Source organism: Echinops telfairi, unplaced genomic scaffold (genome assembly GCF_000313985.2).
Source record: "Echinops telfairi isolate 266 unplaced genomic scaffold, ASM31398v2 ScPeMD7_18;HRSCAF=68, whole genome shotgun sequence".
Lineage (NCBI taxonomy): Eukaryota > Metazoa > Chordata > Mammalia > Afrosoricida > Tenrecidae > Echinops > Echinops telfairi.
Genome location: NW_022103915.1, coordinates 74,650,616 through 74,676,016, shown reverse-complemented (window position 1 = coordinate 74,676,016; position 25,401 = coordinate 74,650,616). Strand labels below are relative to the sequence as shown.

At 43.8% G+C, this 25,401-nt stretch overlaps 1 protein-coding gene and 1 pseudogene across 1 annotated transcript in view; one reads left to right on the top strand and one right to left on the bottom strand.

Moving 5' to 3' along the window:
* Positions 1 to 8,759, bottom strand: part of LOC101648821 — a 37,713-nt pseudogene extending 28,954 nt beyond the window's left edge.
* Positions 8,760 to 9,366: 607 nt separating this feature from the next.
* AKAP6 (A-kinase anchoring protein 6) overlaps positions 9,367 to 25,401 on the top strand; it is a 524,185-nt gene continuing 508,150 nt past the window's right edge. Inside the window, exon 1 of the mRNA XM_004698937.3 lies at positions 9,367 to 9,434. The gene's annotated coding sequence lies outside the window, so the exon portion shown is untranslated. The remainder of the gene's footprint in view (positions 9,435 to 25,401) is intronic.

Here is a 25,401-nt window from a genome sequence, read left to right as displayed (position 1 = left end):
GGGGTGAGTGGGTGAGGGAGGGGTAGAGGGTGCATGCGTGGGTGTTGAAGACTCACAACAGCAGCAGAATCACTTGCTCAAAATTAACAAATTTAATATAGGGTAATAACAATTGAATAATTCCAACATTTGCTCAGTGCTTGGAAAGGAGGTTGTAAACAGAACAAACACCACAGCAGAAAGACTGTTCAATGATTGTTAAGACTTTGAGGGTGAGAAAATATTTGTAGAGGGCCTTGTGCAATAATACATTTCCAGAACACTGGGGGTGGGGTGGGGGGCACACAAAACACACAAAGAATAAATCCAAGCTGCTTAACCTTGCACCGTTCTTTTGAGTATTCAACGGAAACCACTTTGGCGGCTGGCAGGATGCATTTTCCTTCTTCTCAATGTTCTTGCTCCGTGGGGCACCGGCAGCTTCTCTCTTCCACTCTCTCTTCATCACGGGATAAGAGTCTGTGGCTGCTGCCCGGTGCATTGCTGTAGCTTCAATTGGTCTTTAGCATCTGCATTAACCCCACCTTCACGTCACATGACAGCAATCACGTGTCTCTTGGGAAGCTTCGTGATGTAGGGGAGTGCAGCCATCTTGATTGGTAGCTTTCACTTGAGCACCTTTTGCCAGAAGGGCTTTTACAATCTCCTCCTGGCCAGCAGAGAGCAGACCATCCTGAGTCCTCTTCTGCTGCCCTGGCACTCCCAGTTGCAGTGAGAATTGAACGGTTTCCGTATGTCCAAGGGAGCAGACTCAATGCAGCGCTGTGCTGCTGCCCTGGTCTGTTCTGGTAGTTAGTGATTTATTGGCCATTATCCTCACCTTCAACTCCTCCAGCTTCCCATTGTCGGCCAAGTTGCAAACCCTTAGGTTGGACACACGTGCTCCATTTGCTTTCCCCAGGAGCTCTCTCCAGGCTAGACATTTTGGCAGGATATCTTACATTCTTGCTCTTAAATTGTTGCTTTCAACTGATTGGCTAAGGCCCCTTGCCCTGTCCCACAGTTCTTTCCCTTTTTCCAGCTGCATTCAATAATTCATTGTAGTGACCACACAGAACTCACAGATGCTGCTAATTATTATGGGGTGTAGTAGGGAAGTTTGTAGCTATTATAATTTTTCATTTTGCTTTCATTTCTCAAAAGGCAACTCCTGTTTGATTGAAGTATTTTGATATTTTGGTGATTCAGCTACGAGTTACTGTGAGCTGAATTGAGGTTACAGTTCAGGTGAGAAATGCTCAGGAAACAGTTGTCCAATCAGGACAGTTTCGTCTCTACTGTGCCCGCAGACAGGCCTCTGCCCTCCTTGGGCAATATTCTAAAGCTCATTTAGGGTTGATATTAAGAACCTAAGACAGATTTTTTGGGGCAGTCAATGGTACTTGGAAAAACTTGGAAAATTCTTTGCCAGCACCATAATTCAAATGCATTAATTCCTCGTCAGTCTTTCTTGTTCTTTTTTGATCTTTCACATGTATATGAGGCAATTGAAAATACCATGGCTTGAGTCAGCGCACTTTAGTCTTCAAAGTAACATCCTTGCTTTAGGATTAAAAAAAAAATCATTTTATTGGGGGCTCGTACAATTCTTACCACAATCCATACATCCATCCATTGTGTCAAGCACATTTGTACATTTGTTGCCATCATCATTCTCAAAACATTTGCCTTCTACTTGAGCCTTTAATATCAGCTCCTCATTTTCCCTCTCCCTCCCCCCTCCCTTATTAACCCTTCATAATTCATAAATTATTATTTGTCATATATTATACTGTCCAACGTCTCCCCTTGCCTACTTCTCTGTTGTCCATCCCCCAGGGAGGAGGTTATAAGTAGATTCTTGTAATCGGTTCTCCCTTTCCAACCCACCCTCCCTCTACCCTCCCAGTATTGCCACTCACACACCTGGTCCTGAAGGGGGTCATCTGTCCTGGATTCCCTGTGTTTCCAGTTGCTATCTGTACCAATGTACATTCTCTGGTCTAGCTAGACTTGGAAGGTAGAATTGGGATCATGATAGTGGGGTGGGTGGGGGGAGGAAGAATTTAAGAACTAGAGGAAAGTTATATGTTTCATCGTTGCTACCCTGCACCCTGACTGGCTCATCTCCTCTCCAGAACCATTCAGTAAGGGCTGTCCAGTTGCCTACCGATGGGTTTTGAGTCTCCACTCTGCACTCACCCTTATTTACAATGATATGACTTTTTGTTCTTTGATGCCTGATACCCGATCCCTTTGACACCTCGTGGTCACACAGGCTGGTGTGCGTCTTCCATGTGGGCTTTGTTGCTAGATGGCCGCTTGTTTATCCTCAAGCCTTTTCAACATTTTTAAGAGGTCTTGTGAAGCAGATGTACCAAATGCTTTGTGTCTTTTCATCTCTTGACTGCTGTTTCCATGAGCACTGACTGTGGATCTTATGTGAAGTTCTTGACAAGTTCCATCTGTTCTCTATTTATCATGATGTTACCTATTGGCCCAGTTGTGAGGACTTGGGTTTTCTTTATTTGAGTTGTAGTCCCTACTTCAGGCTGAAAAAAAGGAAGACCCTTAACAAGATGGATTTACACAGTGGTTCAAACATAAGAACAATTATGAGGACGACACAGAAACAGACAGTGTTTTGTTCTTTTGTCCATGGGTTGCTATGAGCTGGAACTGATGCGACAGTACCTAACAACATTAACAGTTTAAAAGAACATGCTATTTCCCTGCAAGTCTCAACCCAGAGGCACTCAGCCCTGGCTCTGTGAGTCAGCCAAGCCCAGCTCCCACAGTTAAGTATTCAGAACTACTGTGCTAGTCTGGGTACTTCAGAGAAGCAAACCCCCCAACACTCATGTATAAGAAAATGCATATAAGAAAACATCCCAACCCAGTGCTGCCCAAGCCCACAAGTCCAACATTAGCCCTTAAGTCCAACACCAATCCACAAAGTCTTCCTCCACCTCACAAAACACACACTATGACGCCGACTTCAGGCGGACAGCTGAACCAGTGAATGTGTAAGCATCTCTGCGCTGGCAGGGGTCTCCACACGGCTGCTCCAGCACCCAGGGCTGCATTGGGGTAGGTCCATGCAGCTTCTTCTCTGGGATGTCTTGCAGGAAGTGAGCCTTGCCAGCTGAAGCAGGAACTGGCTAAAGCTGCACCCTAGTCCGATCATCACAAAGTAAGAGACTCGAGAACTAGAAAGGCGAGGCTGACCAAGCCATTTATCCCTCCACCCTTTAATTAACCCCACATGTGTTTATCAGCTAGGTTGGCACAATAAACTAACTCAACTACCCTGCTCTCTAAGCCCACCTCCTGCCCCAAAGCACTCGGCTCTACTTGATTTGTGGGCTGAGAAATCCACTGGTATTTCTCATGCTTAAGTTTCTGGCCCTATTGCTGATGCTCCTCTGTCACTCCTCTGGTGTTGAAGCTGTACCCTGGAGCAAGGAGGTTCAATGCTCGGGGATCTCAGGGCCCAAAGGACATATTACACTCCTGACTCCTCTCTTGCTGGTATTGAGAATCCTCCAACTGATTCCGAGATGATTTATTTTACAGCCAGGAGGATGGCACTCACAATTGACCCCCTTAACAACAACTCACAGCTGCGTCATCATCATATTTTCTTGAGTTCTTTCAGCTTGAGAAACTCCTGTGTGTGTTCTTTGTGTGTGTGTTCTTTGTGTGTGTGTGTGTGTGTGTGTGTGTGTGTGTTTTGGTTTGTAGGTCCAGGCTTTCTTCTCTACATTGCATTATGGCACTTTATTTTGTGGTCTTGACCTGCTCTTTAAAGTATCTGTTCAGTTCTTTAAGCTTATCATTTCTTCCTTTCATTTTAGCTACTCTGCATTGAAGAGCAAGTTTGGGTCTCTTCTGACATCCACTTTGGCTTCTTTCTTTCCTGTCCTTCTAATGTCAAGTGGAACTTGGCTGAAAGCAGAAATACCAGAAAGCTGTATACTTGTTTTATTATCGGTTACATAGTCATTTGACTGTATGGGATATGAATCATGGATAACACTGAGAAAAATGGGGATTCCAGAATGCTTAATTGTGCTCTCTTCAGTATGGAACCGACCTGTACATAGACTGAGAGGTAGTTGTCCAGACAGAACAAGGGGGTGCATAATGCATGGTCTAAAACCAGAAAAGGTGTGCGTTAGTGTGCGTCCTTTCACCAGGCTTAATCTGCTTGCTCAGTAGATCATGAAGAACCTGTCATCACAAAATACCAATTTATAAACTATCGGGGGCTCATGAAGGAGGGGGGAGCGGGGAGGGAGGGGAAAAATGAGGACCTGGTGTCGGGGGTTTAAGTGGAGAGAAAATGTTTTGAGAATGATGTACAAATGCGCTTTACACAATTGATGTGTGTATGGATTGTGATAACAGTTGTATGAGCCCCTAATAAAAATGTTTTAAAAAAAAAAAAAAAAAGCCTGTCATCAACCTTGGAGGAAGAATCATTAATAACGTGCAATATTCAGATAATACAACCTTGCTTGTTAAAAGTGGGAAATACTCAGAGCACTTATTGATGAAGGTAAAAGACTGTAATCTTCAGTACAGATTACACAGCTGCATAAAATAAGCATCCTCACAACGGGTCCAATAAGCAGCAGCATGATACAAAGGCAAACCACTGAAATGATCGAGAGTTTCCTTTTACTTGGATTAGCAATCGGTGCTCTGGAAGCAGCAGTCAAGGGATCAGATTACTTCTGGGTTGGGTAAGGATGCACGTTGAGAACCAAGGTGTACCTAACCCACGCCATGGTATTTTCAACCCCCTCATATGTATAGGAAAGTTGGATAAGGAATAAAGACGACTAATGAATTATTGATGCAATTGAATTGTAGTGTTGACAAAGAATATTGATTATGCCATGAACAGCCAAAAGAATGAACAAATCTGTCTTGGAAGATATACAGGCAGAATACTCTTTAGACGCAAAGATGGTGAGCTTTTATCTCACACACTTCAGACATGTTATTAGAACCAGCCCCGGAGAAGAGAATTCTGTTAATAAAGTAGGGGGTCAGAGGAAAATAGGAAGATTCTCATTGAGATGGACTGACGTAAGGACTGCAACGATGAGCTCTTACTGTAGCTGCCACATGTCATCTCTCTGGTCCCTAAACAAACCTTCATTTCCTTTGCCCCATACAATGGTGGTGGCGTTAGGTGCTGTCAGATTGGTTCCAACTCATAGTGACACTATGTAAAACAAAATCAAGCCCTGCCCAGTCATATGCTATCTTCACAAGCATTGTTATGTTTGAGCTCATTGTTGAAGCCAGTGTGTGTATATTATTGTACACACTTTCGTCTCAAGGGTGCAACCCAAAGACTTTTCTGGTATCTACATTGAGTTCAAAGTTCAGTGTTTCTGCATGGTGCATTGCCTTCTCCATCAGGTCTGGGATGACTCCCCATGGACACGTTACCTATCTCCCTGCCTCCTGTCCCTGCCAGCATACAGTGGTGAAGCAAAGCAGGATACCCACTCTCGTTCAGAAAGGGCAGAATGGGAGACACAGTGGTCCACCACCCACAGAAGTTCTGAAACCTTACAGTCATTCTGGTGTGAGACTCTTGGCCTTAGCTTCTCTCCAGTAGAAACTCATGTTCTCCGTGGCCCTGGCTTTGTCCTCTGGGAGAATCACTTGCTCATGACCTTTCCTGGCCTCCTCTGAAGCGGGTGTTAAGGGGGTAGAACTTCCTTGGGAGCTGTACATACTTTGAAGACTACTTGCTGTTCCTTTTAATCCAGAGTTCAGAGTCTGCATGGCTATATGTATAAGTAAAAGCAAAGAGCCCTTCTCTTTGGGATGAGTGATGGCTCATTAGAATTCTCACCGTCCACCTGGGAGACTTATTTGATTCCTGACTGTTCTTACACAGCATACACTTTTGCAGTGACTGAGTTTGATAATTCATTGCAATGGTCACACAGAACTCACAATATTCATGATTAAAGGGTTTATTATTAAAGGAAGTTAATAGGCTACAATGCAGGTGAGACATGCTGAGGATGTAATTGTTCAGTCAGGACATGTTACAACGTTATTTTAGAGCTACTAATAAATACCCAAGGGGCATGCCACTCCCCTATAAGCCTCAACCTCGAAACACTGAGTTCCAGTTTCATGGGTCAGGGATCCCAGTTCCCTGGATGAAGTGCTCACCGGCATTCCATTCCAGTAACCTGAAGTTACTCAGCTTCCTCTATGGGCCAGCAAGGCCACCTCACCCAGTTAGTGCCCAGAGGTACCTCATTCTAAAAGCCAGCATGCTGCCCCAAAGCACTGGGCTTTACTTGCTCTGTGGTCTGGGAAGTCCACCACGCTATCTCATGCTTCGGTTCCTGGTTCTGCAGCTGCTTCTCTGCCACACTCACATGTCAAAGCTGTCTTCTGGATCAGGGAGGTTCATTGCACAGGGATCTCATGGTCCAAAGGGTACACTTCACTCTTGGCTCTTACTGATAGTGAGATTTCCTCTCCTGCTTCTCAGAGGGCTTGTTTTATACCCAGCAGAATGCTAGTCACAATGAATCCTATCAGTGCCTTCCCCCGCTGTCTTACCCAGGCCCCTGTAGGACAAGACAGCTTGATGGGGGTTCTAGAGACGTCGGTTAGAAGAGCACATTAAAGAACCACTACCCCTGCACTGACCAACAGAGCTCAAGCACAGCCCTCACTTGTCTAGCAGTAGAGGCTTGTGTGTTATGTTGAGCAGGGTTTCAGTAGAGCTACCCACTAAGACTAGGAAGAAAGGCTTGAGCGGCTTTGGACAAGCTTACCAATGAAAGCCCGATGGGTCACAATGGTTTAATCTCATCATGCATGTGGCCACCATGAATTGTGACCCAGCTGAAATGACAGTATCAACAAGACCTGACACTACACTAATGCCAGTTTCCAAGAAGCTTTTTAGGTACGTGATGTGGTGTGCAACCTGCAAACCAGTCCCCTAAGATCAGGATGTGGGGGGAGAGGGGTCCCTGGAAAGGTCAGGGTGAGTTCTATAGGCACATGCACGAGACAAGAAAACACTCATGGTTTGCTCCTGCTATTCAAGGGTCTCCATTTAGAGCCAATTGGGGACAATTTGTGACCAGCGGTTTAGCCAGGTCAGGCACTTCAAAGTCTGACCTGGCTTCAGATTTGATGAGCCATCCATTCCTTTCTACCAAGTAAACGACCATTTTGACAAAGCCCAGACCCCTCTTTTCTAGATCTCAGCACTCAGCATTTATTCATTCTCTCAACCTCCACCCTCTCGTCTCCAATCATCTCATCTTTATGGAACCACGGAAAGGCTTGTCCATCTTGTCCTAGAAGTGCACTTTTCACTCCATCTTGTCCAGAGGCTGAGGACTTCTTAGAAGTCTTCGTAAAAGATGAAGTGGGGGAGGGGACAGTGGCCGAGGAGAGCCCATTGGTCTTCACTTTGAACTTTTTATCCCTCCTCAGCCAGATGAGTCCTGCTTTGCTCTGTATCAGTAGAAGAAGGGTTTCCCTACTAACAGGAACCTTGAAAACCATCGTCATTAGCTAAAGCCATCATCTGCATAGGATGGACTTGAGGTCCAGAGAGGTTAATGGATTGACCGAGTGTCACACAGGTGCTCACTGGAGGAGCTCACAGTAACTCCCAGATTTCTGTACCATTAGGCCAGTGTGCTTTGTGCCGTGACTGCCTGTTAGCTCCCTTGGGGCAGCATGTGGTCTGAAATAAAGAGTGGGAGTCAGGCTCTGCCCCTGCTGCCAGGAGCGACAGTGACCTGGGTAGGCAGCCTTCCCCCTTGCTATGTTTAGTCCCCCAGTTTCTCATTAGGCGAGACAAAAACAATCCTGGCTTCCTCTCTGAGACGGGGCTGTTATGTGCACGGCTCACTGTGCCCCCTGCTCGGGTCTTGGCACCTCTCAGGCATTTTATCAGCTCCTATTTACAGAGGCTCTGCCTGAATTCCTTCTGCCACCTACCCTCAACACACACATTGTGGGTTAATAGTTCCATTTAAAATCTCAAGTGGGACCCGACAGCGAAGTCATCGTGAAATTTGGAGCTTGCAGAATGTTGTTATTCATCAGTGTTGTGAAGGTAGAGAAGATATAGGTCAGCTTGATTCCGTGCACCTCTGTCCAAGGCCTAGAGTATTAAATATGCACAAGATGGGCTCTCCCCATGTCTCTCCCCTCCCCCCACCAATTCTAAGCACATATGTTTGTTTTTGCCCAGGACTAGAAAAAAGCAGTTGTTTTAGGTCTGCTTTGTTTTTACCAACTAGAGAAACATCTCAGTGTGGCTTGTTTAAATATGGCTTTTCATACAGCTCTGTGTGTGTGTGTGTGTGTGTGTGTGTGTGTGTGTAGGGGGAGGTGGGCAGGGGAGGTGTTGAGCGGAGGGCATGAGTAATTCCCTCATGTGCCGTAGACAGTGTCATTGCTCAGAAGAGGAGAGAGCCCCAATGTCTGGAATGCCAGTGACTCAGGACATTCTAGGACGTCTGACACTTGTTCCAGCTGCCATGTTTGATCCCAGGAAAGAGTCTCGTGCGGGTTCTAATCTGTTCTGGGGTCTCGAGTGGATGGGGCTCTCTGCAGGCCAAGGAAAGGCGTTGTAGAAGTTGAGAGTGGAGTGGTGTACCTTCTACACTCAAAACTTCTGATCACGTGCCCGTCTGATGGTCGGGCGAGAGCTGGGGCTCCTGTGCCTGCGAAGGTTCTTTGGACTGGTCTCCTTCAGTAGACATGATCCGGCAGTCTCTGCTGGCCTGGGGTTTGAGAAGTAAAACCTATTTATTTTAGAGTCAGTGACTCTTCCTCAGCTACTTAAATTTCATTTTTGATTTTTTTGCTCTCCCTTTTTTTGGTCTTTGACAGATGAACAAATAATACCTCCTTTTAATAACTTTAAAGTAGGTATCCTAATGTTCTCCAGACGGGGGTGGGGTGGGGGGGGTGGCGGGGGCGGGGTCAGAAGGACCCCATTGCCTAACAGGGAAGCATTGTGCATTTGAGTTTTTATTTGCTTAGTACTAAATCTATATTCTCTTCCTACTTTTTCTCTCAAATGTACAAAACAAAAGAGGAGGTAATTTTTAGTTTTTTCCAAAGTGCCTTCAGGGAAATCCCCTTTAAACCTATGGATTTTTAGTCCGGTGAGAAATTATCCTTCCTTTGGTCTCAATTTTGCATATCGTCTGTTTCTTACAGGGCTTCCGTATTGTCTCAGGCGCCACTGGAAATGCAGCAAGGATTCCTAGCACATCCCAGTTGCCATAGCAACAGCAGTCTTTCCCATAATGAGCTGCATCATCTGAACTGATGTCACAGCATCATGCAGCAGGTCAAACAAGGCATCTCCTAGTATTGCATCCTACAGATGTGCCGTAAACATCAAAAGAGGATGGTGGGAGAAGGAGATGGTGAGTTCTCAGTGTCCGGGCCTTAATTGCAGGGCTGTTTTGCTGGTTAATCGGTGTCTGCTAAGGCGGAGATGGGGGGAGGTTGCTTAAAATGGACTAGGGGAAGAAGGGCTGTTTTACCTAAATCTGCTTTTCAGGCCTCTGGCTTAAGACAAAGGTTTTTAGAGTCTCATAGGAATCAAAATATGCCGGATTAGTCTTGCTCCACCTATGTGTGTTATTTTTAGTGTCCTTGTTGAATTGTTCATAAACATAAGATGGTTTTCTATCGCAGAACCTCCAATGGGCTCTGAAATAAGTAGTTTGCTGTACTGAAACATTATAGAGGTATACATTTCCTTTTTTATGGGGCAGAGCTAATTGGTCCCTTATTTGTACTGGTGATTTATGAAATATTTAGCAATTTGCAGCCTGAAATTCAGTATGTATACGTTGGTTGGGTTACAGCTTCTTCATGGCAAGGGACGAATGCTGAATAAGCATTTGACCTCGCCCTGATGTGAGAAGGAATTTCTTGCATGTTCGAGAGAGAATTTACTTAAAAACATAAAGACCGGCAGCAGAGGAAATGACCTGAGCCGTATGATTTATATGTAGTCCTTCAGCCCATGCCCTTCATAGTTCGTGGAAAGACTGCCGGGACATTTTTTCCATCACTAGTTAGTCTCTAAAATAGCCGGAGTTGTTTGCTCGCTGACTTGAGAGTGCGATGGGAAGAAGCATCCTTCCTGCGGCAGTTGCTGTGAAGGTGTGACCCTGGGGAGAGCCTCTATCAGTGGCCCAGGCATCACTAGCCCTTGTTAAACTTTAACCAAAATCTGGTCTGAGGAGTATTATCAGGGTCCTCATGATGGTGGGGAATACATGTCTCAGGACTCCATCTCAACCTGAACTCAGTTCTGAAACTCCACATAATCGCATAGCCTTTCCATTTCACGGCTCGCTCTGCTTTTAGGCATCATCCTCTTCTTTTCTTCTAAAGGCATGGTCTGAGTGTGAGCGATCAGGATCTGTGTCTGGTCTTTTGTTTTGGGAAATGGAAATGGATCTCTCCGGTACAGCTGGTTGCTGTGAAAGGGGAAGACAAGAGGAGGCACATGCCAGTTCAATTGATCAATATGTCCACTTGGAATCAGGGAGTGGTCTTTTGGCTCTGTGCTGCCAAGTTGATAGTGTTTATTCGAAAAGTCTTACAGGAAAGAGTGTCACCCACATGCTGTTGTCCTTTGGGCTATTAAGAGAGATGACATGGAAGCAAGAGATGCAATACCCCTTGCTAGCTTGGAGTGATTTTTTTTTTTTTAAAACACAGGCGACATACTGGTCCCATCAGGCACTAACTGCAATGAAAGACCTTGGATGTTAATTAGTTTGTTTTTACCACATCAGACACATGCGACTCTCAGTCCTTTAAGTGTATTTGGCTGACGTGGAGCTGTAAGGGATGGGAGAGGTCAGTTCAGCCTTGCTTTATCTCAAGCACTTAGGAGCATGAATGTTCACTGCCTGCTTTTGAATGTTGTATAATGCGAGCAGAGGGCTCTGCTGGGACTGCTGGGTGTGAGCACAGCTAAGTCAGAAGCACTAAGGTGACGAGGAGGCGTGCTGGATAGGGATGGGGGAAGGGAACGTGTCTGTCTAGTGAATGAATTAGAAGTCGGGGCAGATTACTCCGGTTGTATTAGATAATTTTTTAATATAAGTATTCAATCTCCAGGAAAAGCACCTGCAAAGACTTGCTAATTAGCATGTATTGCTAGTGGTAGAAATCACCAAAGGCAGAATTTTAATGAAATTTCGATCTGCTTAATTTGTCTCTTTTGTCTGGCCATGCACTCAGCTGCTTCATCATGGGTGATTTGTACAGTTCTCAGAGGTCCCGGAAACCAGCTTCTGCAGAGTGGTGCTTGAAAAAGTGGAGTCATGCTTTGAGGTGGAGGGAGAGAGGAGCGGCTGGTGGGTGTGGGCTGACGCAGTCATCTGGTGGAAGGAACATTTGCCCAGTTCAGACGAGCCTGTGCGTTTTTTCTTTTTCCTCCCCAACTGTTCAAAGTGCACTTTGAGTCCCCAACTTTGTGCTTTTGTGCTCTCTCCCTGCTGCTGGAGGACAAAGCCCCAGTAATGGGAGCTGTCATCTCATCCGTGCTCCCTTTCTTAGCAGAGGACCACAGCCTTGCCTCTGATTAACTGAGTGTCTTAATTACTGGCTAAGCCTATTTCAGTTGCCTTAGTTTTAATATATCCCCAAAGGGTGAATGGTGTGTGTGTACGGGAGATGGGTAAAGAGATTGCTCTATGGCTGTATTTATTGGGGTCTCACGGAAACTTTCCAGAATTTCAACAATTTTGTTTGACAACAATGACTAAAGATCGTCCAGACCCAGTTTCCTGTGTGACCTAGTTAAGACCATGGCAGCGTCTCAAGAAGCAAGCCTCCTCTATATGTTTGTTTGCGATTTTCTACCCCCTTACAGAGTTACGGTCTCAGAAACCCACAGGCACAGTTCTACCCTGTCCTATAGGGTCATCACGGAATCGACTTGTTAGCCGGGAGTTTGGGAGTTACTGAAATACAAAGTCCGGGCGTGTTATTCCTTTGCAGATTAACTAGAAAATCTAGTTAATATAAAATCCAGGAATTATAAAATCTCAATGGCAAATGCCACCACTCCCACAGGACCCAAACCCTTCGCCGTAGAATTGATTCCCACTCAGAAAGAGCCAATAGGCCAGTCGAACTGCCCCACAGGGCTTCTAAGGCTGTACTCTGTGAGGAAACAGACCCCCGCAACCTTATCCTGTGGAGCGCTCGTGAATTCCAGCCAAGAACCTTTTGGTCAGCAACCAAGCACCTATCCACTGGGCCATCGGGGCTCCTTATACAGTTATCATTGATTCAGTACTTACTATCTATCAGGCATGATGAGGGAGAATACAACTTTGCCACTCAACTGGCTGCCATTGAGCTGATTCCAGCTCCTAGCAACCCTACCGGGCCGAGTAGAACCACCCAGCCGGTTTGTGAGACTCTCAGCCTTATCAGAGTAGAAAGCCGCATCTTTCTCCTGAGGAGTGACTGGTGGTTGCTAACTGCTGGTCTTGCAGTTAGCAGCCCAATGCATAATCCGCCATGCCACTGGGGCTAAATGGTACATATTCACATTTTGCAGAAACCAAGTGTTAGCCAAGTTAACCAACATGACTACGAATCTAGAGCTAAGAAGTCTTTGGCCCTCATTACAAAGCAGTGCGATCTGACTGGGAAGCCCAGATGCGACCCTCCATTGCCTTCCTTTTGTGCAATCTTGATTTTGCATCTCATAGCGACCAGTCATCTTCAGACTATCGCATGCACCCCGCCCCTCTTCATTCTCATCAGAAAATTAGATTTCCCATGTATAATGAAATCTCATGTACAGCACCAAGGCTGATTTTGGTGTAGGCACAGCATAGGTCTAGGTCAGATATTAATATTGTCTCTGGCCCTGGATATTTTAAGTACTGCAGGATTGATGCTTAGTCTCTTGCTACCACGCTTGCTTAGCATATTTTTCTCTCAGACAAATGATGGAGTTGCACTAAAAGCACAGCTTATGATTCAGATTTATTGTACCTTTCTCATCAGCCACACCTGTATTGCTCTGCTAACTTTTAGATATCTGCATTTTCTAGCAATACCAGGCAAAAAATACAAAAGAGAAAGTGCTTTCCCAGCCTGGATGATAGACTCTGAATCTATCTTCTGGATTCCAGATAGAAGATGAAGGGAAGATTTACTTTGCTAAATGTAGCTGTGGCTGAATCGGAACATTGCCTATCCTGACAAAGTATCGGGCAACATCCCGGAAGCCTCGTGTTTGAGGAGAATGGATAGAGTCATCCCTGCATCATCTTGCCCCTCACCAGCCGTATACATCTAGCGTCACTGTTGGGCTCTAAAGGCTGTTCTTTGTTTGACTGCGGGGCTAATGCATGCACTGACAGCACATTGATATTGATCCCAGTATGGTGAACACTTTGAAATATTATTCCACAGGGCTTATTAGCCTCTTTGAGTTCTGGGAAGGAATTAACCTTTGTCCAAGCCTCTTGCAAGGAAGCCTGAGCTTGGGGCTGCATGAGATACAGGGACAAAATTTCTGATGGGAAAACAATAGTGTTGCTAAGTTGGAGTGATTATGGGAGTTGGGCTCCAATTAAGGAATAAAAAGACCAGAGGGAATTTAGGGAAGTTGATGGCCTTGCTGTACGTCTCTGATTTCCTTCTATTTTCAATCCTTGAATCAGTAAAGGGTAATATATGTTGATCTGTTGGATTCTATTCAAGTCAACAAATTTGTCGAGAGCCTGCTGTGTGCCAGGAATTGTCAGGGTATCGTAACAGTAAACAAGACAGACTCAACTCCCCTCCTCTGCTTTATTCAGGGAGAGATGACAATGAAAATTGTAGTAGAATAACTTAGTTTTTCTGATACTGGAATTATATTTCTGCTTCTGTTGACTTCTGTTCTATGTGCTGATAGAAATGGATGGTTTCCATACATATGTGTAGGTGCATATCAATCTATGGTCCATGTATGAAGATAAGCCCATCACATTGTGTAGTAGCTTTGCATTTTCCTGTTTGGGCTTGGATTAGAACCTTGTGTGTGGACAAGGCTAATGTGGTTGTTTGCATTTCATGGTAGAAACTATTCTGATAAGTTTAGTGTATTTTTCGTCAAATAATGCACATGTTGTGTGGTTTTGTATACCACACAGCCTCATGCAAGTATTTTCATAAGCATTTCATCCTTTTTCTTCATGTTTAGGCTTCAATTTCTTTTTCTTCCCCTGTTCAGTAAAGTTACTGTCAAGTCTTTCTTTGGTTCCTGTGGATGCGGAGGTTTGGTTCTTAGCAGCACATCGTTGCCAGGCTGTCCTTGTGTTTTCAAAGCAGCCTGTATTCCAATTTGACTCCATCCCTGTTCTGCAAACTGCTTCCTCCAGGGCAGGGAGACATCCGCAAACAGCCTTTGCTAGGATCTGCCCACCTGAACTGGAGAGGCCACTCAAGAAGGTACGGCCGGCCTGCTTCAGCCACATGCATTCCGTCTGCCCATCCGCTGGCTAGCCGGCTGTCACCTTCTGGCTTCTTCATTCTCCTGAAACACAGGTACCATCAGATGTGTGTGCGAGAGCCCGTGTGTGTCTGTTGGGTGAGATGGGTCTGCCGTCGCTCCATGGAGCTGGCACATGTGCACCTACACCGTTCATCACTAGGCTGTAGGTGGGGTTGGCACCATGGGGCCTGTGTACCTGTGGACAGGGGCCTCCATTTGCCTCAGGGCTGCCTCACACCTGGGTTGTGGTAGCCTCATGCACCACGGGGTGCCCAACCCTCCACCCATCTTCGATATGATGTCCCTGGGGGCTGGTCAGCTATCAGGAAACTTTGCCACTTTAGGCTTGCCCTAGAGCACACACACACAGGTCCAGTGGTTTAATTTCCAATTATGAGGTGCTACCAAACTCAACTTGTGACTTCTTGGCCTTGGCCTACACCTTTATTCCACAAATATCAAAGGCAACATTTTTGGATTATTGACTGAGGGTGAACAAGGCCAAAGTGAACTTCTGGAGAGATCACAAGCCATATGCAATATAAGCAAAGGTGCCCTGTTCCAGAGTCCTTTAACATGATTTTGTCGTATCCACCTGGTATATGTGTATATGCGTGTGCCAGTTATTTATGCGGGCAAGCACACTGTTTGAGAAAAAAATACAGTAACTGTAGTCAATTAAATTGTCTATGTCCATCTCCGTTGCCATAAACCTGCGTATGAAACTGTGGCATGTAGATGACAGACCCATTATGGAGCGAGTACGTCATCAACTACTTTCTACAGCAGTCATGCCCATCAGCATGCCTGGTGGAAACACACACCCTCACGGGAGTAGATGTTTTAGTCACACCAGCCATGAGCAGCTAGCTTTGTCCACTTACCCTGGTACCCTGGTGAACCTTACAAACATTAGCACGTCCGACAGGAAACAATTTCTCTAAATCAGTGTTCTCAACCTGTGAGTTGTGACCCCTTTTGGGGGTTGAACAACCATTTTACAGGGGTCACCTGATTCACAACAGCAGCAAAATTACAGTTATGAAGTAGCAACGAAAATAACTTCATGATTGGGGGGGTCACCACAACATGAGGAACTGTATTAAAGGGTCGCGGCACTAGGAAGGTTGAGAACCACTGCTCTAAACAGGCAAATTAAGTAACATGCTTAGTTAGTTAAAAATGAGATTTAATTGTCATAAATTTCCATGACGGGCACGTTGCGTGGAATGTATGGGTGTGTCTGACCTGTAACAATTGCTTGCAGATTGAGTGTTCCGCAAGGAGTCTCCTCAATGGCGATGGCTCGTTTCTGACTCTTACCAACAGGCTGTGTGGGAGAAGATTTTTCAGAGGACTATTACTTTTCTAAAGGTCTTTAGCAACAAATTTTTAGGTATTTTGAATTAATAAGACAGAAGATTCCTTTTCTACAGGTACCTAGTAGTCAGCAGCTGTTCCTCCATTTGGTTTAGAAACGGAGTGAGGACAAAGGAGAGACTTTGTTCCACCTGGAAGCCTCGGTTCATGCTTTCTTTGTTCTTCAGCCATATAGCAAATACTTCAAGTGTTTTCAGTCACCAGGGGGAACTGTGGAAGTTCTAGGACATGGTCTAGAATCGAGAAATTTGTGAGGGAACCCTAGCCTGCAATTTGTTCAGTATTTCACCAGGGCAGACTTCAAGAGGTTGCAACCTGTGCACTTGCCTGTGACCTCTGCTTCGTAGCGTTGGTGCTCGGTTAGATGCTCTGCTATGGCTGTCTTGAGTGGCTACACTTTGAGCTACTAACTACAAGGTCAGCCGGTCAAAACCACCAGCTGCTCGGCAGGATCCTAATCTATAAAGACAGCCTTGAAGCCCACAGGACAGTTCAGTCCTCTTCTTTAGGGTCACTGCGAGTCGGATTTAACTATTGCAGTGAGTTTTTGTGCTATCTTGAGATTCTTAATTTTTGAGCAGAGAGCCCCATATTTTCGCTTCATACTGAGCCCTGAATATAACGTAGGTAGTCCCATATCAAAACCAAACTTACTGATACCAAGCTGTTCACAGCGACCTTGTAGGAGGGGAGAACTGCTCCTTGGGGTTTCTGAGACTAACTTTTTACTGGAAAGAAAGCGTGGAGGGGGCGGTTTCACACCGAGAAGCAGCTCCATCCACAGGGTTTAAGGCCCTTGTAATAAATACATGCATGCCCCCACGCAGGGCCTAAAAACATTTGTGGGAAAATCCTATTGTAATTCCACGTTTCCATGCGTGCTTTGAAGACCCCCTACACACACACACACACACACACACACACACACACAAATGTGGATTTTAATTTCTCTAGAAGAATTGAACAATGTGGCTCACTTGACAAGAACTTACTGCCTGAGGTGGTTGGTATTCTTCAATACACCATAGTTCCTTCTATGCCCATCCACATACCCTGAATGGAAATGCTTGAAGCCTATGGATATTTGAGTTTGATTTTCCTACTCTAAAGCAATTCAAATATAAATTGTAAAGCTACAAAAGATCTAAAAGATCATTGTTGTCTAGCAATTCAGAGCAAAGACCCCAAATGTGGCGAGCCAGTGTTGTTCATGGTAACTGGCGGCATTTTTGAAGTAGTCAGTGGGGGACATATTAAATTATATCTGAAGATATTTGATAGGTCAGCTTTATTTGTCATCACCATGGCTTTCAGGGGAGAAACCAGATCTTCTTTACAAAGCAAACTAATGAATTATTCCATTGGTCCATTGTTTATTTTATTTCTCCTGCCCTTTGTTTACTACTTTATTACTTTTCCACCTTCTGTATTTAATTTTTATTTAAACTATAGTTTTTATCCTGACTGGATATTTTCAGTGCTATCTTTTTTCTTCTCCTTTCTGCTCTCTCTCGCTCTAGGAGACTGGAGCCTATAAACTGAGGTTGTATTACTGGAGGAATAATGAATGCTTTTTTTTAATTAAAAAAGGAATTACAGTCAATATTTATAATGAACTCTTTCCCATCACAGTAGTTTCAGCCAGGTTAGTATTCAGAAGCCCAGACCCACTGTTTCTGTTTACATCACGAGATGCTGGCGATTGGTCGCTGGCCCTCATGGTAGGTGAAGTGTTTCTCACCCATCCTGTCATAACAGGAAGCGACTGTGTTAATCTTTGTGTAAAAATGCAAACCCGGAGATTTATATAATTTAGTAGAGGATTAATATGGATGATAGCACTTGCTGCACATGAAAAGATCAGTATTTTTGGTTTTATTTTTTGGAAAGTGTGGATAAATAGGAGCCTGACAAATCTGTAAGGGGTCCTTGCTACCTCTTGGAAGTCTCAGGAGGTGTAGGACCTTCTCCCAAGATGAAACCACAAAGGTGAGCACCTTGCTTTGTCCTCCGTGGCTGTAATCTCATCCCACCACATCCACCATTGTACAAGCAAAAAAACCGGTTGTTTCAGATAATTTCATCAGTAATGAATAATTAAAAATGCATCACTAATGGTCTAACACTTAAAATTAGAGATACATAGGCACACACACATGTATACTGCTTAAAACTTACCCCAGATGTAACACTGTGTTGCCTGGGCTCTGCTCCTAGCTGGTTTCTGGTTAGCTGTTCATTGTTAGGACCACATCTGGCACAGCACATCTGGTTACAGTATGAGTCTGGGGCTGCCCACGAAGCTGCCTTTTTCACCTGATTTACATGTTTTTCTTAAATAATCCGTTAGCTTCACTGGCTCACTCACAAGAAGCTGCCCCTGTCAGCTTTCTAATGCTGAATGGTTATAATTGATGCTCTCATCCAGCCTCCTATCACGGCGTCATCCTCGCCAGCAGCTCAAGCCTGTCACAGATCGACTCTTCCCCCAGGAAGTCCCCTCCTAAGGCTCTAGCTCATCTCAGACTCCATGGCATTGAAGTTATTTAGCCATAGTGATTATTTCAAACAGTGTACTGCATTTACCAGTGTGAGTGTGAGTGTGTGTGTGTGTGTGTGTGTGTGTGTGTATTAAAAGGAAACGATCCTTTGAAATCATAGAGCTACTCTGGCAGGTAGCCTGTGTGTGGTAACTAGAAATAACTAAAACAGCAGGGTGCTATTTGGTGTCAGGAGCCTTAGTGGTGTAGTGGTTATGTTTTGGGCTGCTACTAACCATAACGTTAGCAGTTCATAGCCACCAGCCGCTCCTCAGGAGAAAGATGGGGCTTCTAGTCCTGTAAGATGTTAGTCTCAGAAACTCATAGGAGCAGTTATGTCCTGCTATAGGGTCCACAGGAGTTGACATCAACTTGATGTGAGTGAGTTCCTTTTTTGTTTGTTTTTATGAGTGGGTACCCGCCCCCCTCCAAACTGGAAAAAGCTCCCAGGGCAGAGCTTTCATAGTACACATTTTTCCTGCTAGGTGAGCATCAAGCAGCTTGCTCTGAGTTTGTGCACCCAGTGGCGTCACCTGGGAAGGTTCTCTCTGGTCATGGTGAATTTTTTCGTAAAAGCAGTTTTGCTCAAACCTCAATTTTTTTTGATGGCCGATTTAAGAGAACTGTGTGCAACTGTGAAATTTTGTTTCCTGCTTGGGAAAAATGCTACAGAAACTGTTGTGATGTTGAACACAGCTTACAAGGATAGTGCTATGGGAAAAATTCATGTGGTTTTCTACTTTCAAAAAAGGTGAAATGTTGAATGATGACAAACCTCGTTCTGGAAGTCCATCACCTTCCCAAACGGACGAAAATGTTGACTTGACTCGGAGTGCATTTGGAGTTTGTTGTACCAGGTCAGACTGTTAATCAGGCTTTCTATTTAGATGTTCTGAAAAGATTGTATAATAGTGTGCGACCAAAAACGCCTGACTTGTGGCAGAAGGGGGACTGATTTTGCCACCACAACAAGGTACCTGCTCATGCAGCCATTTCAGAGAGCCAGTTTGGGCAAAAAACCAGCGTGCCTCTCTTGCCCCACACATCTGACTCGCCTGACTTTGCTCGTGTGACTTCTTTTTGTTTCTGAGAGTGAAGAGTGACTTGAAAGGGCAGTGATTTGACAACAAAGGTGAGGAAAAAAGCGAGGGAGGTGCTTGTCAGCCATCCAAACAGATGAGTGTGAAAAGTGTTTCCAGGATGGAATCACAGATCTGACAAATGTATTAAGTGTACTGTGAAGGCAATAAGATAGTTTAGTAAAAAAATTTAAATACATAGCTCTGAAATAAAAATCTTTTGGGGGGGGGGAACCCCTCATATGGTAGAAGACTATATGCATAATTGAAACCAAGTGTGCAAAGGTGCTTTGAAAAGATATTATGCTTGACTATTACTTTAAAATTTCATTTTCAAGTGAAAATGTAAATAAAAACGAGGGTGGTGGTGGGAGCGGGCAGTGCAGCAAGGAGCCAGAGAAGAGTGCATTTCCAAGGGTCGGGTGGGTGTGGCATGCAGCTTCTAGAACCTCGACAGCAGTGCCTGCTTCCGAGGGCGGCTGCGCCCTCTGCTCCACGGACAGGTCTGCAAAGAAAGTGAGACGAAGACAGCTGCAACGACAAACCCGACGGCGCTGCCACGAAGGATCGAGCTGGTGAATGAGACGTGATGGCTTTTGACCAATTTAGTGACAGATCATTGATAACATAATTTTAAACATAATGGACTGCCTGCACTGAAAAGGAATCAGCTGGCAAAGCAGTGGGGCCCAAGCTTCACTCTGTTAATTTTCAGTTACAAGATTTCTCCCCTTTTGTTCTTTGAGCTGCTTAGAGCTATTTGGTGTTATGTGTTGTGGAGGTGAACCTATTTAGTTGTACATTAAAAAACAACACAGATACGGAATGGGAGATTTTGACACTACAAGCCGACATTCACCTGAAGTCCAGAGCGCAGGAGCAGTTCTGGAACTTACTCAGAGAGAGAAAGTCCCCAAACATGAGAAAATGTGCTACCTCCTTGACTGCATTATTCGGCTCTACTTAATTATGTGAGTCAGCCTTTTCCCACATAAAGATCATTAAGTCCAAGCACCGTTCCACCAGGACTGATGATCATTTGGAAGTGTGCTTGAGGCTGGCTGTCAGCAGCTACTGTCTGGACTATGCGCCCCTGGCTCATTCCATTCAATGCTAGTCATCAGAGTAACCTCAGGTAATGACAAAAATGTACATAGTTAATTGTGTTGTGTTGTACAATATGGACTCGTGGTTATGCAAGGTACATAAACATACATTGTACATATAAAGAATTCTCGATGCATTTCTGAATAAATAAAAATAAGTATATGTTTAAAAACAACAACAACAACAACAACAACACAGAAATCATGGTCTCTGACATGGTGTTCTTCTTGGTTCTTAGATGCTAGCTCTCACCACCATCCTTGTATAAATACCATATATGCTCAGACACCGGAGACTCAAGCGGAATGTCGTAATTTACTGGTTGCTCTCACCCAGCTTGCGGAAACCAAAGTCTGCTTTTCAAAGATTCACTCGAGTGGTGATGCAATTGTCACATGAATTTTTTTTTTTATAACAGTGCTGCAACTTTGGAACTAGGCATATTTGCCTTTAAATCTTAACGCCATCATAGAATTAAGAGCTCTGTGATCTTAGTTGCTAAGAGTCTCATTTTCCCCACATATGAAATGGGAAGAATAGCAATTTTATAGGATGAAATGAGCCATTTAATATAAAGTTATTGGCACAAAGTGAGTATTTGATAAATGAAGATTATTATTAGTTCACCTACTCAGAAGTAGCACGGTAAGATTACTACTCTCCCACGAAGAAAGCGTAATATTTCCTTGCCTCCAATCCTGGAACCAAGGACACATTTCTCGGAGCATGAGTCAATGGAATGACAACAGCAACAACAGAAAACCTCTTTCGTGAGTTGTAAGTGCTTCCACGGGGTCAGGCACATGTATTCTCTCATTTAAGTTCCTTTCTCTGCTTTTCTCCAGAGCGCTCCTCACCATCTGCAAGGCAGTATCTTATTTAGTGCTTGTTTCTCTTCCCTTTGCTTGAAGTCAGTTCTACCAGGACCAGTTTTTGTCTGTGTGTGTTGTTGCTGTTTCCTCAGCTCCTAGCGTAATACTCGGCATGTGGTAGGTTCTGAATAAATACTTGCTGCACAAATAAAGGAATCCACTGAACTCTTTGGGCCACAGGATTGTATCAGGATGTGAATAAAAGTCATCTTTTTACAGGTACCAAACCCCTGAAGTGATTCTTGTTATATCATTTATTATGCCCAGAAGCCCTTGTGGATGATGCGTGGGCTTTTTGTACCATTCAATTATTTTAAGTTCTTCCACTGGAAGCAGGGGTAATGGGTGGGAAGCTCTGATGAGCTGCTCTTTTCTGCAGGGCTTCCTGGAGGGAGCTGGGTTTCACCGGTCATTGGAAAGGTAAATCGAGTCTTCCATTGGTGGCTGTCTCTTTCTCAGTCGAGTGGATTTGGAGCTCCTCCAGGGAAAACGTTATTTCTTCTCCCTTTAACTATGCATGCATTCTTGTAAATCTCAGACTGACGGATTGGTGAAGGTTGAAAGTGTTTGAATGATAAACCAAGCAGCCCGCTTTCCCTAATGACCAGTACGGAGGCTCTAGTTAGAAATAAAGCAAAGCACGACTGTGCACTCCTACAACGATTTGACCAGAGAACATACAGCCTCATAAATGAGGAAAATAAAGAAGAAAGCCCAATTCTGTAATTTATTCTGAATCGGAGGCCAACTATCTTTAAGCAGTGGATATATGGAGCTGGATTTTGCACTGAAGACATATTGTAAATGTCGTGCTTTTGAACTATTTATTTCTCAGGGAGCAGGTGTGAGGTTTTTATTTCCTCCTAGAAATTCAAGCCTTTTTGACAGCATTCTATTTTTAGAATGCTTTCCTCCTCAAAAAGGCAAAACAAAATTCAAAAGCAATTAGAAAAACACCCCGGGAGAAGGCGATGTTCTGGCTATACCACAATAATGACCATCTGAATAAGGAAATGTGCGTGTAATATTTTTAACGCATCGTGTTTCGCTTCTATGTTTATTTTATCAGCCACATCGTAGGACCAGGCAGAAAGCACACCTCACAAAAATAGTCTTACATCTTGAATGCATAGCAGGACTGGTCGACATTATTGTCTTCAAACAGCATGCGATTCTGACATATTTTAAGGAATCCTGCACTGGGAATAGGAACTAGAGTTTTAGGCCCTGCTTCCGTAATCTTCTTGAACCCCCGTTTAGTTCACAATGAAAACAAAGTCAAATTTAAAAGATTTTTTGTTTTCTTTCGGCTATAATTCCTTTTACTTCACTGATAGGGCCCTTATCTTTCAACTTCTCAGTCTTTTGACGGTCTGAAAATACATCCTATGACATCTTCTAAATTTACTTGATGCCCTCATATATATGAAGCCATTGAAATTTTATACCATTTTAAATGTCACCCTGTGTTTCAAAGTACGGTGGTCAAGACTGTAATTTCACTTTTACAAATTACTGTCTTTCAGGACAAATTTTTAACTGTTTCCTCATTTTGGAAATTCATAAACTTCACTCTTTGTTATTTCTCATTTTAGTTAACGTATATCTACTGTTAATGAATTGGGTGAAACAGTTCTGTTTTCTTCTTCTAGGTGTGAAATCCATCTAGAACCTTGCCCTGCTATTCTAGACATTCACAAAAAATGCATGTGCACATTTTGACTGTGTAGAACCATAATTTTTGTTGGTACATGCTTGGCACTCAATAAACGATCTGATATTGTTCTACTAGACATCACACTGTTGTTAGCTGACAAGGAGAGGAATCCTACTCTGAAAGATTCCAGGTGTGCAGAGTAGAACTACTCCACACGATTTTAAGGACCTTTCAGAAATAGACAAGCCTGTCTGTAGGTGGTTCTGGGCCACCAACCTTTCAGTTAATAGACCAGTGCTTCCCAATTTGCACCTCGCAGGGATTCCATCCATCATACTGGTTCCCCCAAATGATAAATATTTAAATGTTTAGCTTTAGAACAGCTAAGCAGATCTAAATAAATTAGAAAGGAAATACTTGAGAGAATGGGCAGGTTCTTGAAAAAGAGCCTTTACTGGTAAAAAACTCGGTGTTGTGTTCTATAGATGCTTTGACAAGATTTCCAAGGGACATAACTGCTTTTCCTTTATGTCATCTACTGATGTCTTATTTTCAGAGCAATCATTTAATAATTCATCTGGCATCAGAAAATTTAACTTCACTTTAATTTTTGAGTGTAATAGTAATAAACGTTTTTTTGGTGTTAAAAACTGATGTTTATTGTCTCATAATGCAAGTGGTAGGTACAGAAATTTGGGGAGGGTTGTAGGCAGTGGGTTTCTCTCTCAGAAGGAGGTGGAAGAAGATCCTTGTCACTTTGTCGCACTGGGGGCACCTGTAGTCCCAGCAGATGGCCATGTGTCTTGGCATCCACGCGGGTCAATTCCTGCACGTGCCTAGGGCAGGGGTCTTGGTTTGCAGGGATATGCTTTCCTCCTGGCTGTTGTTTTCTTGATGGGGGTCAACATGGCCACTGCCTGTTTAGCTGTCTTTCCATCCCTTGCAGAGGATGGGTGTGAAGCAATCAAAGGTTGACATCACTCAGGCTGGTCATTTGAGATGCATCCTTTGGCCAATGCCTCCAGAAAATGACAGACTATAAAATGATAAAAGAACAGAACATTTCAAAGGGCAGCTTGAGAAGACAAAGTAAAATATTACAATGAAATGTGCAAAAAGGAAGAATATTCTCAGCATATCTTAAACAGAAATAACTGACGAAAAATGGAAGCCTTACATTGCAACAATGAAAGAGTCTATTGGCAAAATATGGAACAATACAAGAAGCATCAAAAGAATGTAGAAAGAATACAAAGATAACTGCCGCACAAGACCTCTTTCGAATATTGAAAAGCAAGGATGTTACTTTGAGGACTAAGGTGGGCCTGACCTAAGCCATGGTATTTTCAATTGCCTTGTGTGCATATGGAATTTCAACACTGAATTAGGAAGACAGAAGAAGAACTGATGCATTTGAATGATGGTGCTGGTGATGACTATTGAAAGTACCATGAATCACCAAAAGAACAAACAAATCTCTCTTGGAAAAAGCACAGCCAGAATGCTCTCTAGAAGCAATGTTGGTGAGACTGCATCACGTGTTCTTTGGACATGCTATCAGGAGAAGCCAGTGCCTGGGAAGGGACCTCGTGCGTGGTAGAAGAGCAGAGCAGCAGCAAAGGAGAGCCTCGGCAGGCGGATTGACACGGAGGCTGCAACAATGGGCTCACGTATGACGACAGCGATGCGGGACCATGAGGTGCTGCCTTCTGTTGTACATAGGGTCACTGTCAGTTGGAACCAAGTCGATAACACCTAACAACAAGAAAGTTATATGTATGTATAACATTAAAAAAATTTGTCCCATAAAATTATCTGAGCTAAAAAAATTGTAGAGGTTAAACAAGTACAAGTATCTTTTATTTACTACCTTCTAGATAAACAAAGTTAACGTTTATGTTGTTTACCTAGAAGACATTAAACATACTTGTCTAAACTGAGCCCCATGAGAGAATGACCTATACCAGTAACGAACAAATTTATAACTCTTCCCACCCCACCTCTGGATGACTTTATGCTTATGGAGGCTTCTGCTATTATCCCATGCTGATTAATCATAAGTTCATATTTGTACCTTCTGGTTATTTTTACCTGAGACTCAGATTAATTTATCTCACCTTTTTTTTTTAATTAAAAGATCTTTTTTTTTTTAAACATTTTATTAGGGGCTCATATAACTGTTATCACAATCCATACACACATCAATTGTGTAAAGCGCATTTGTACATCA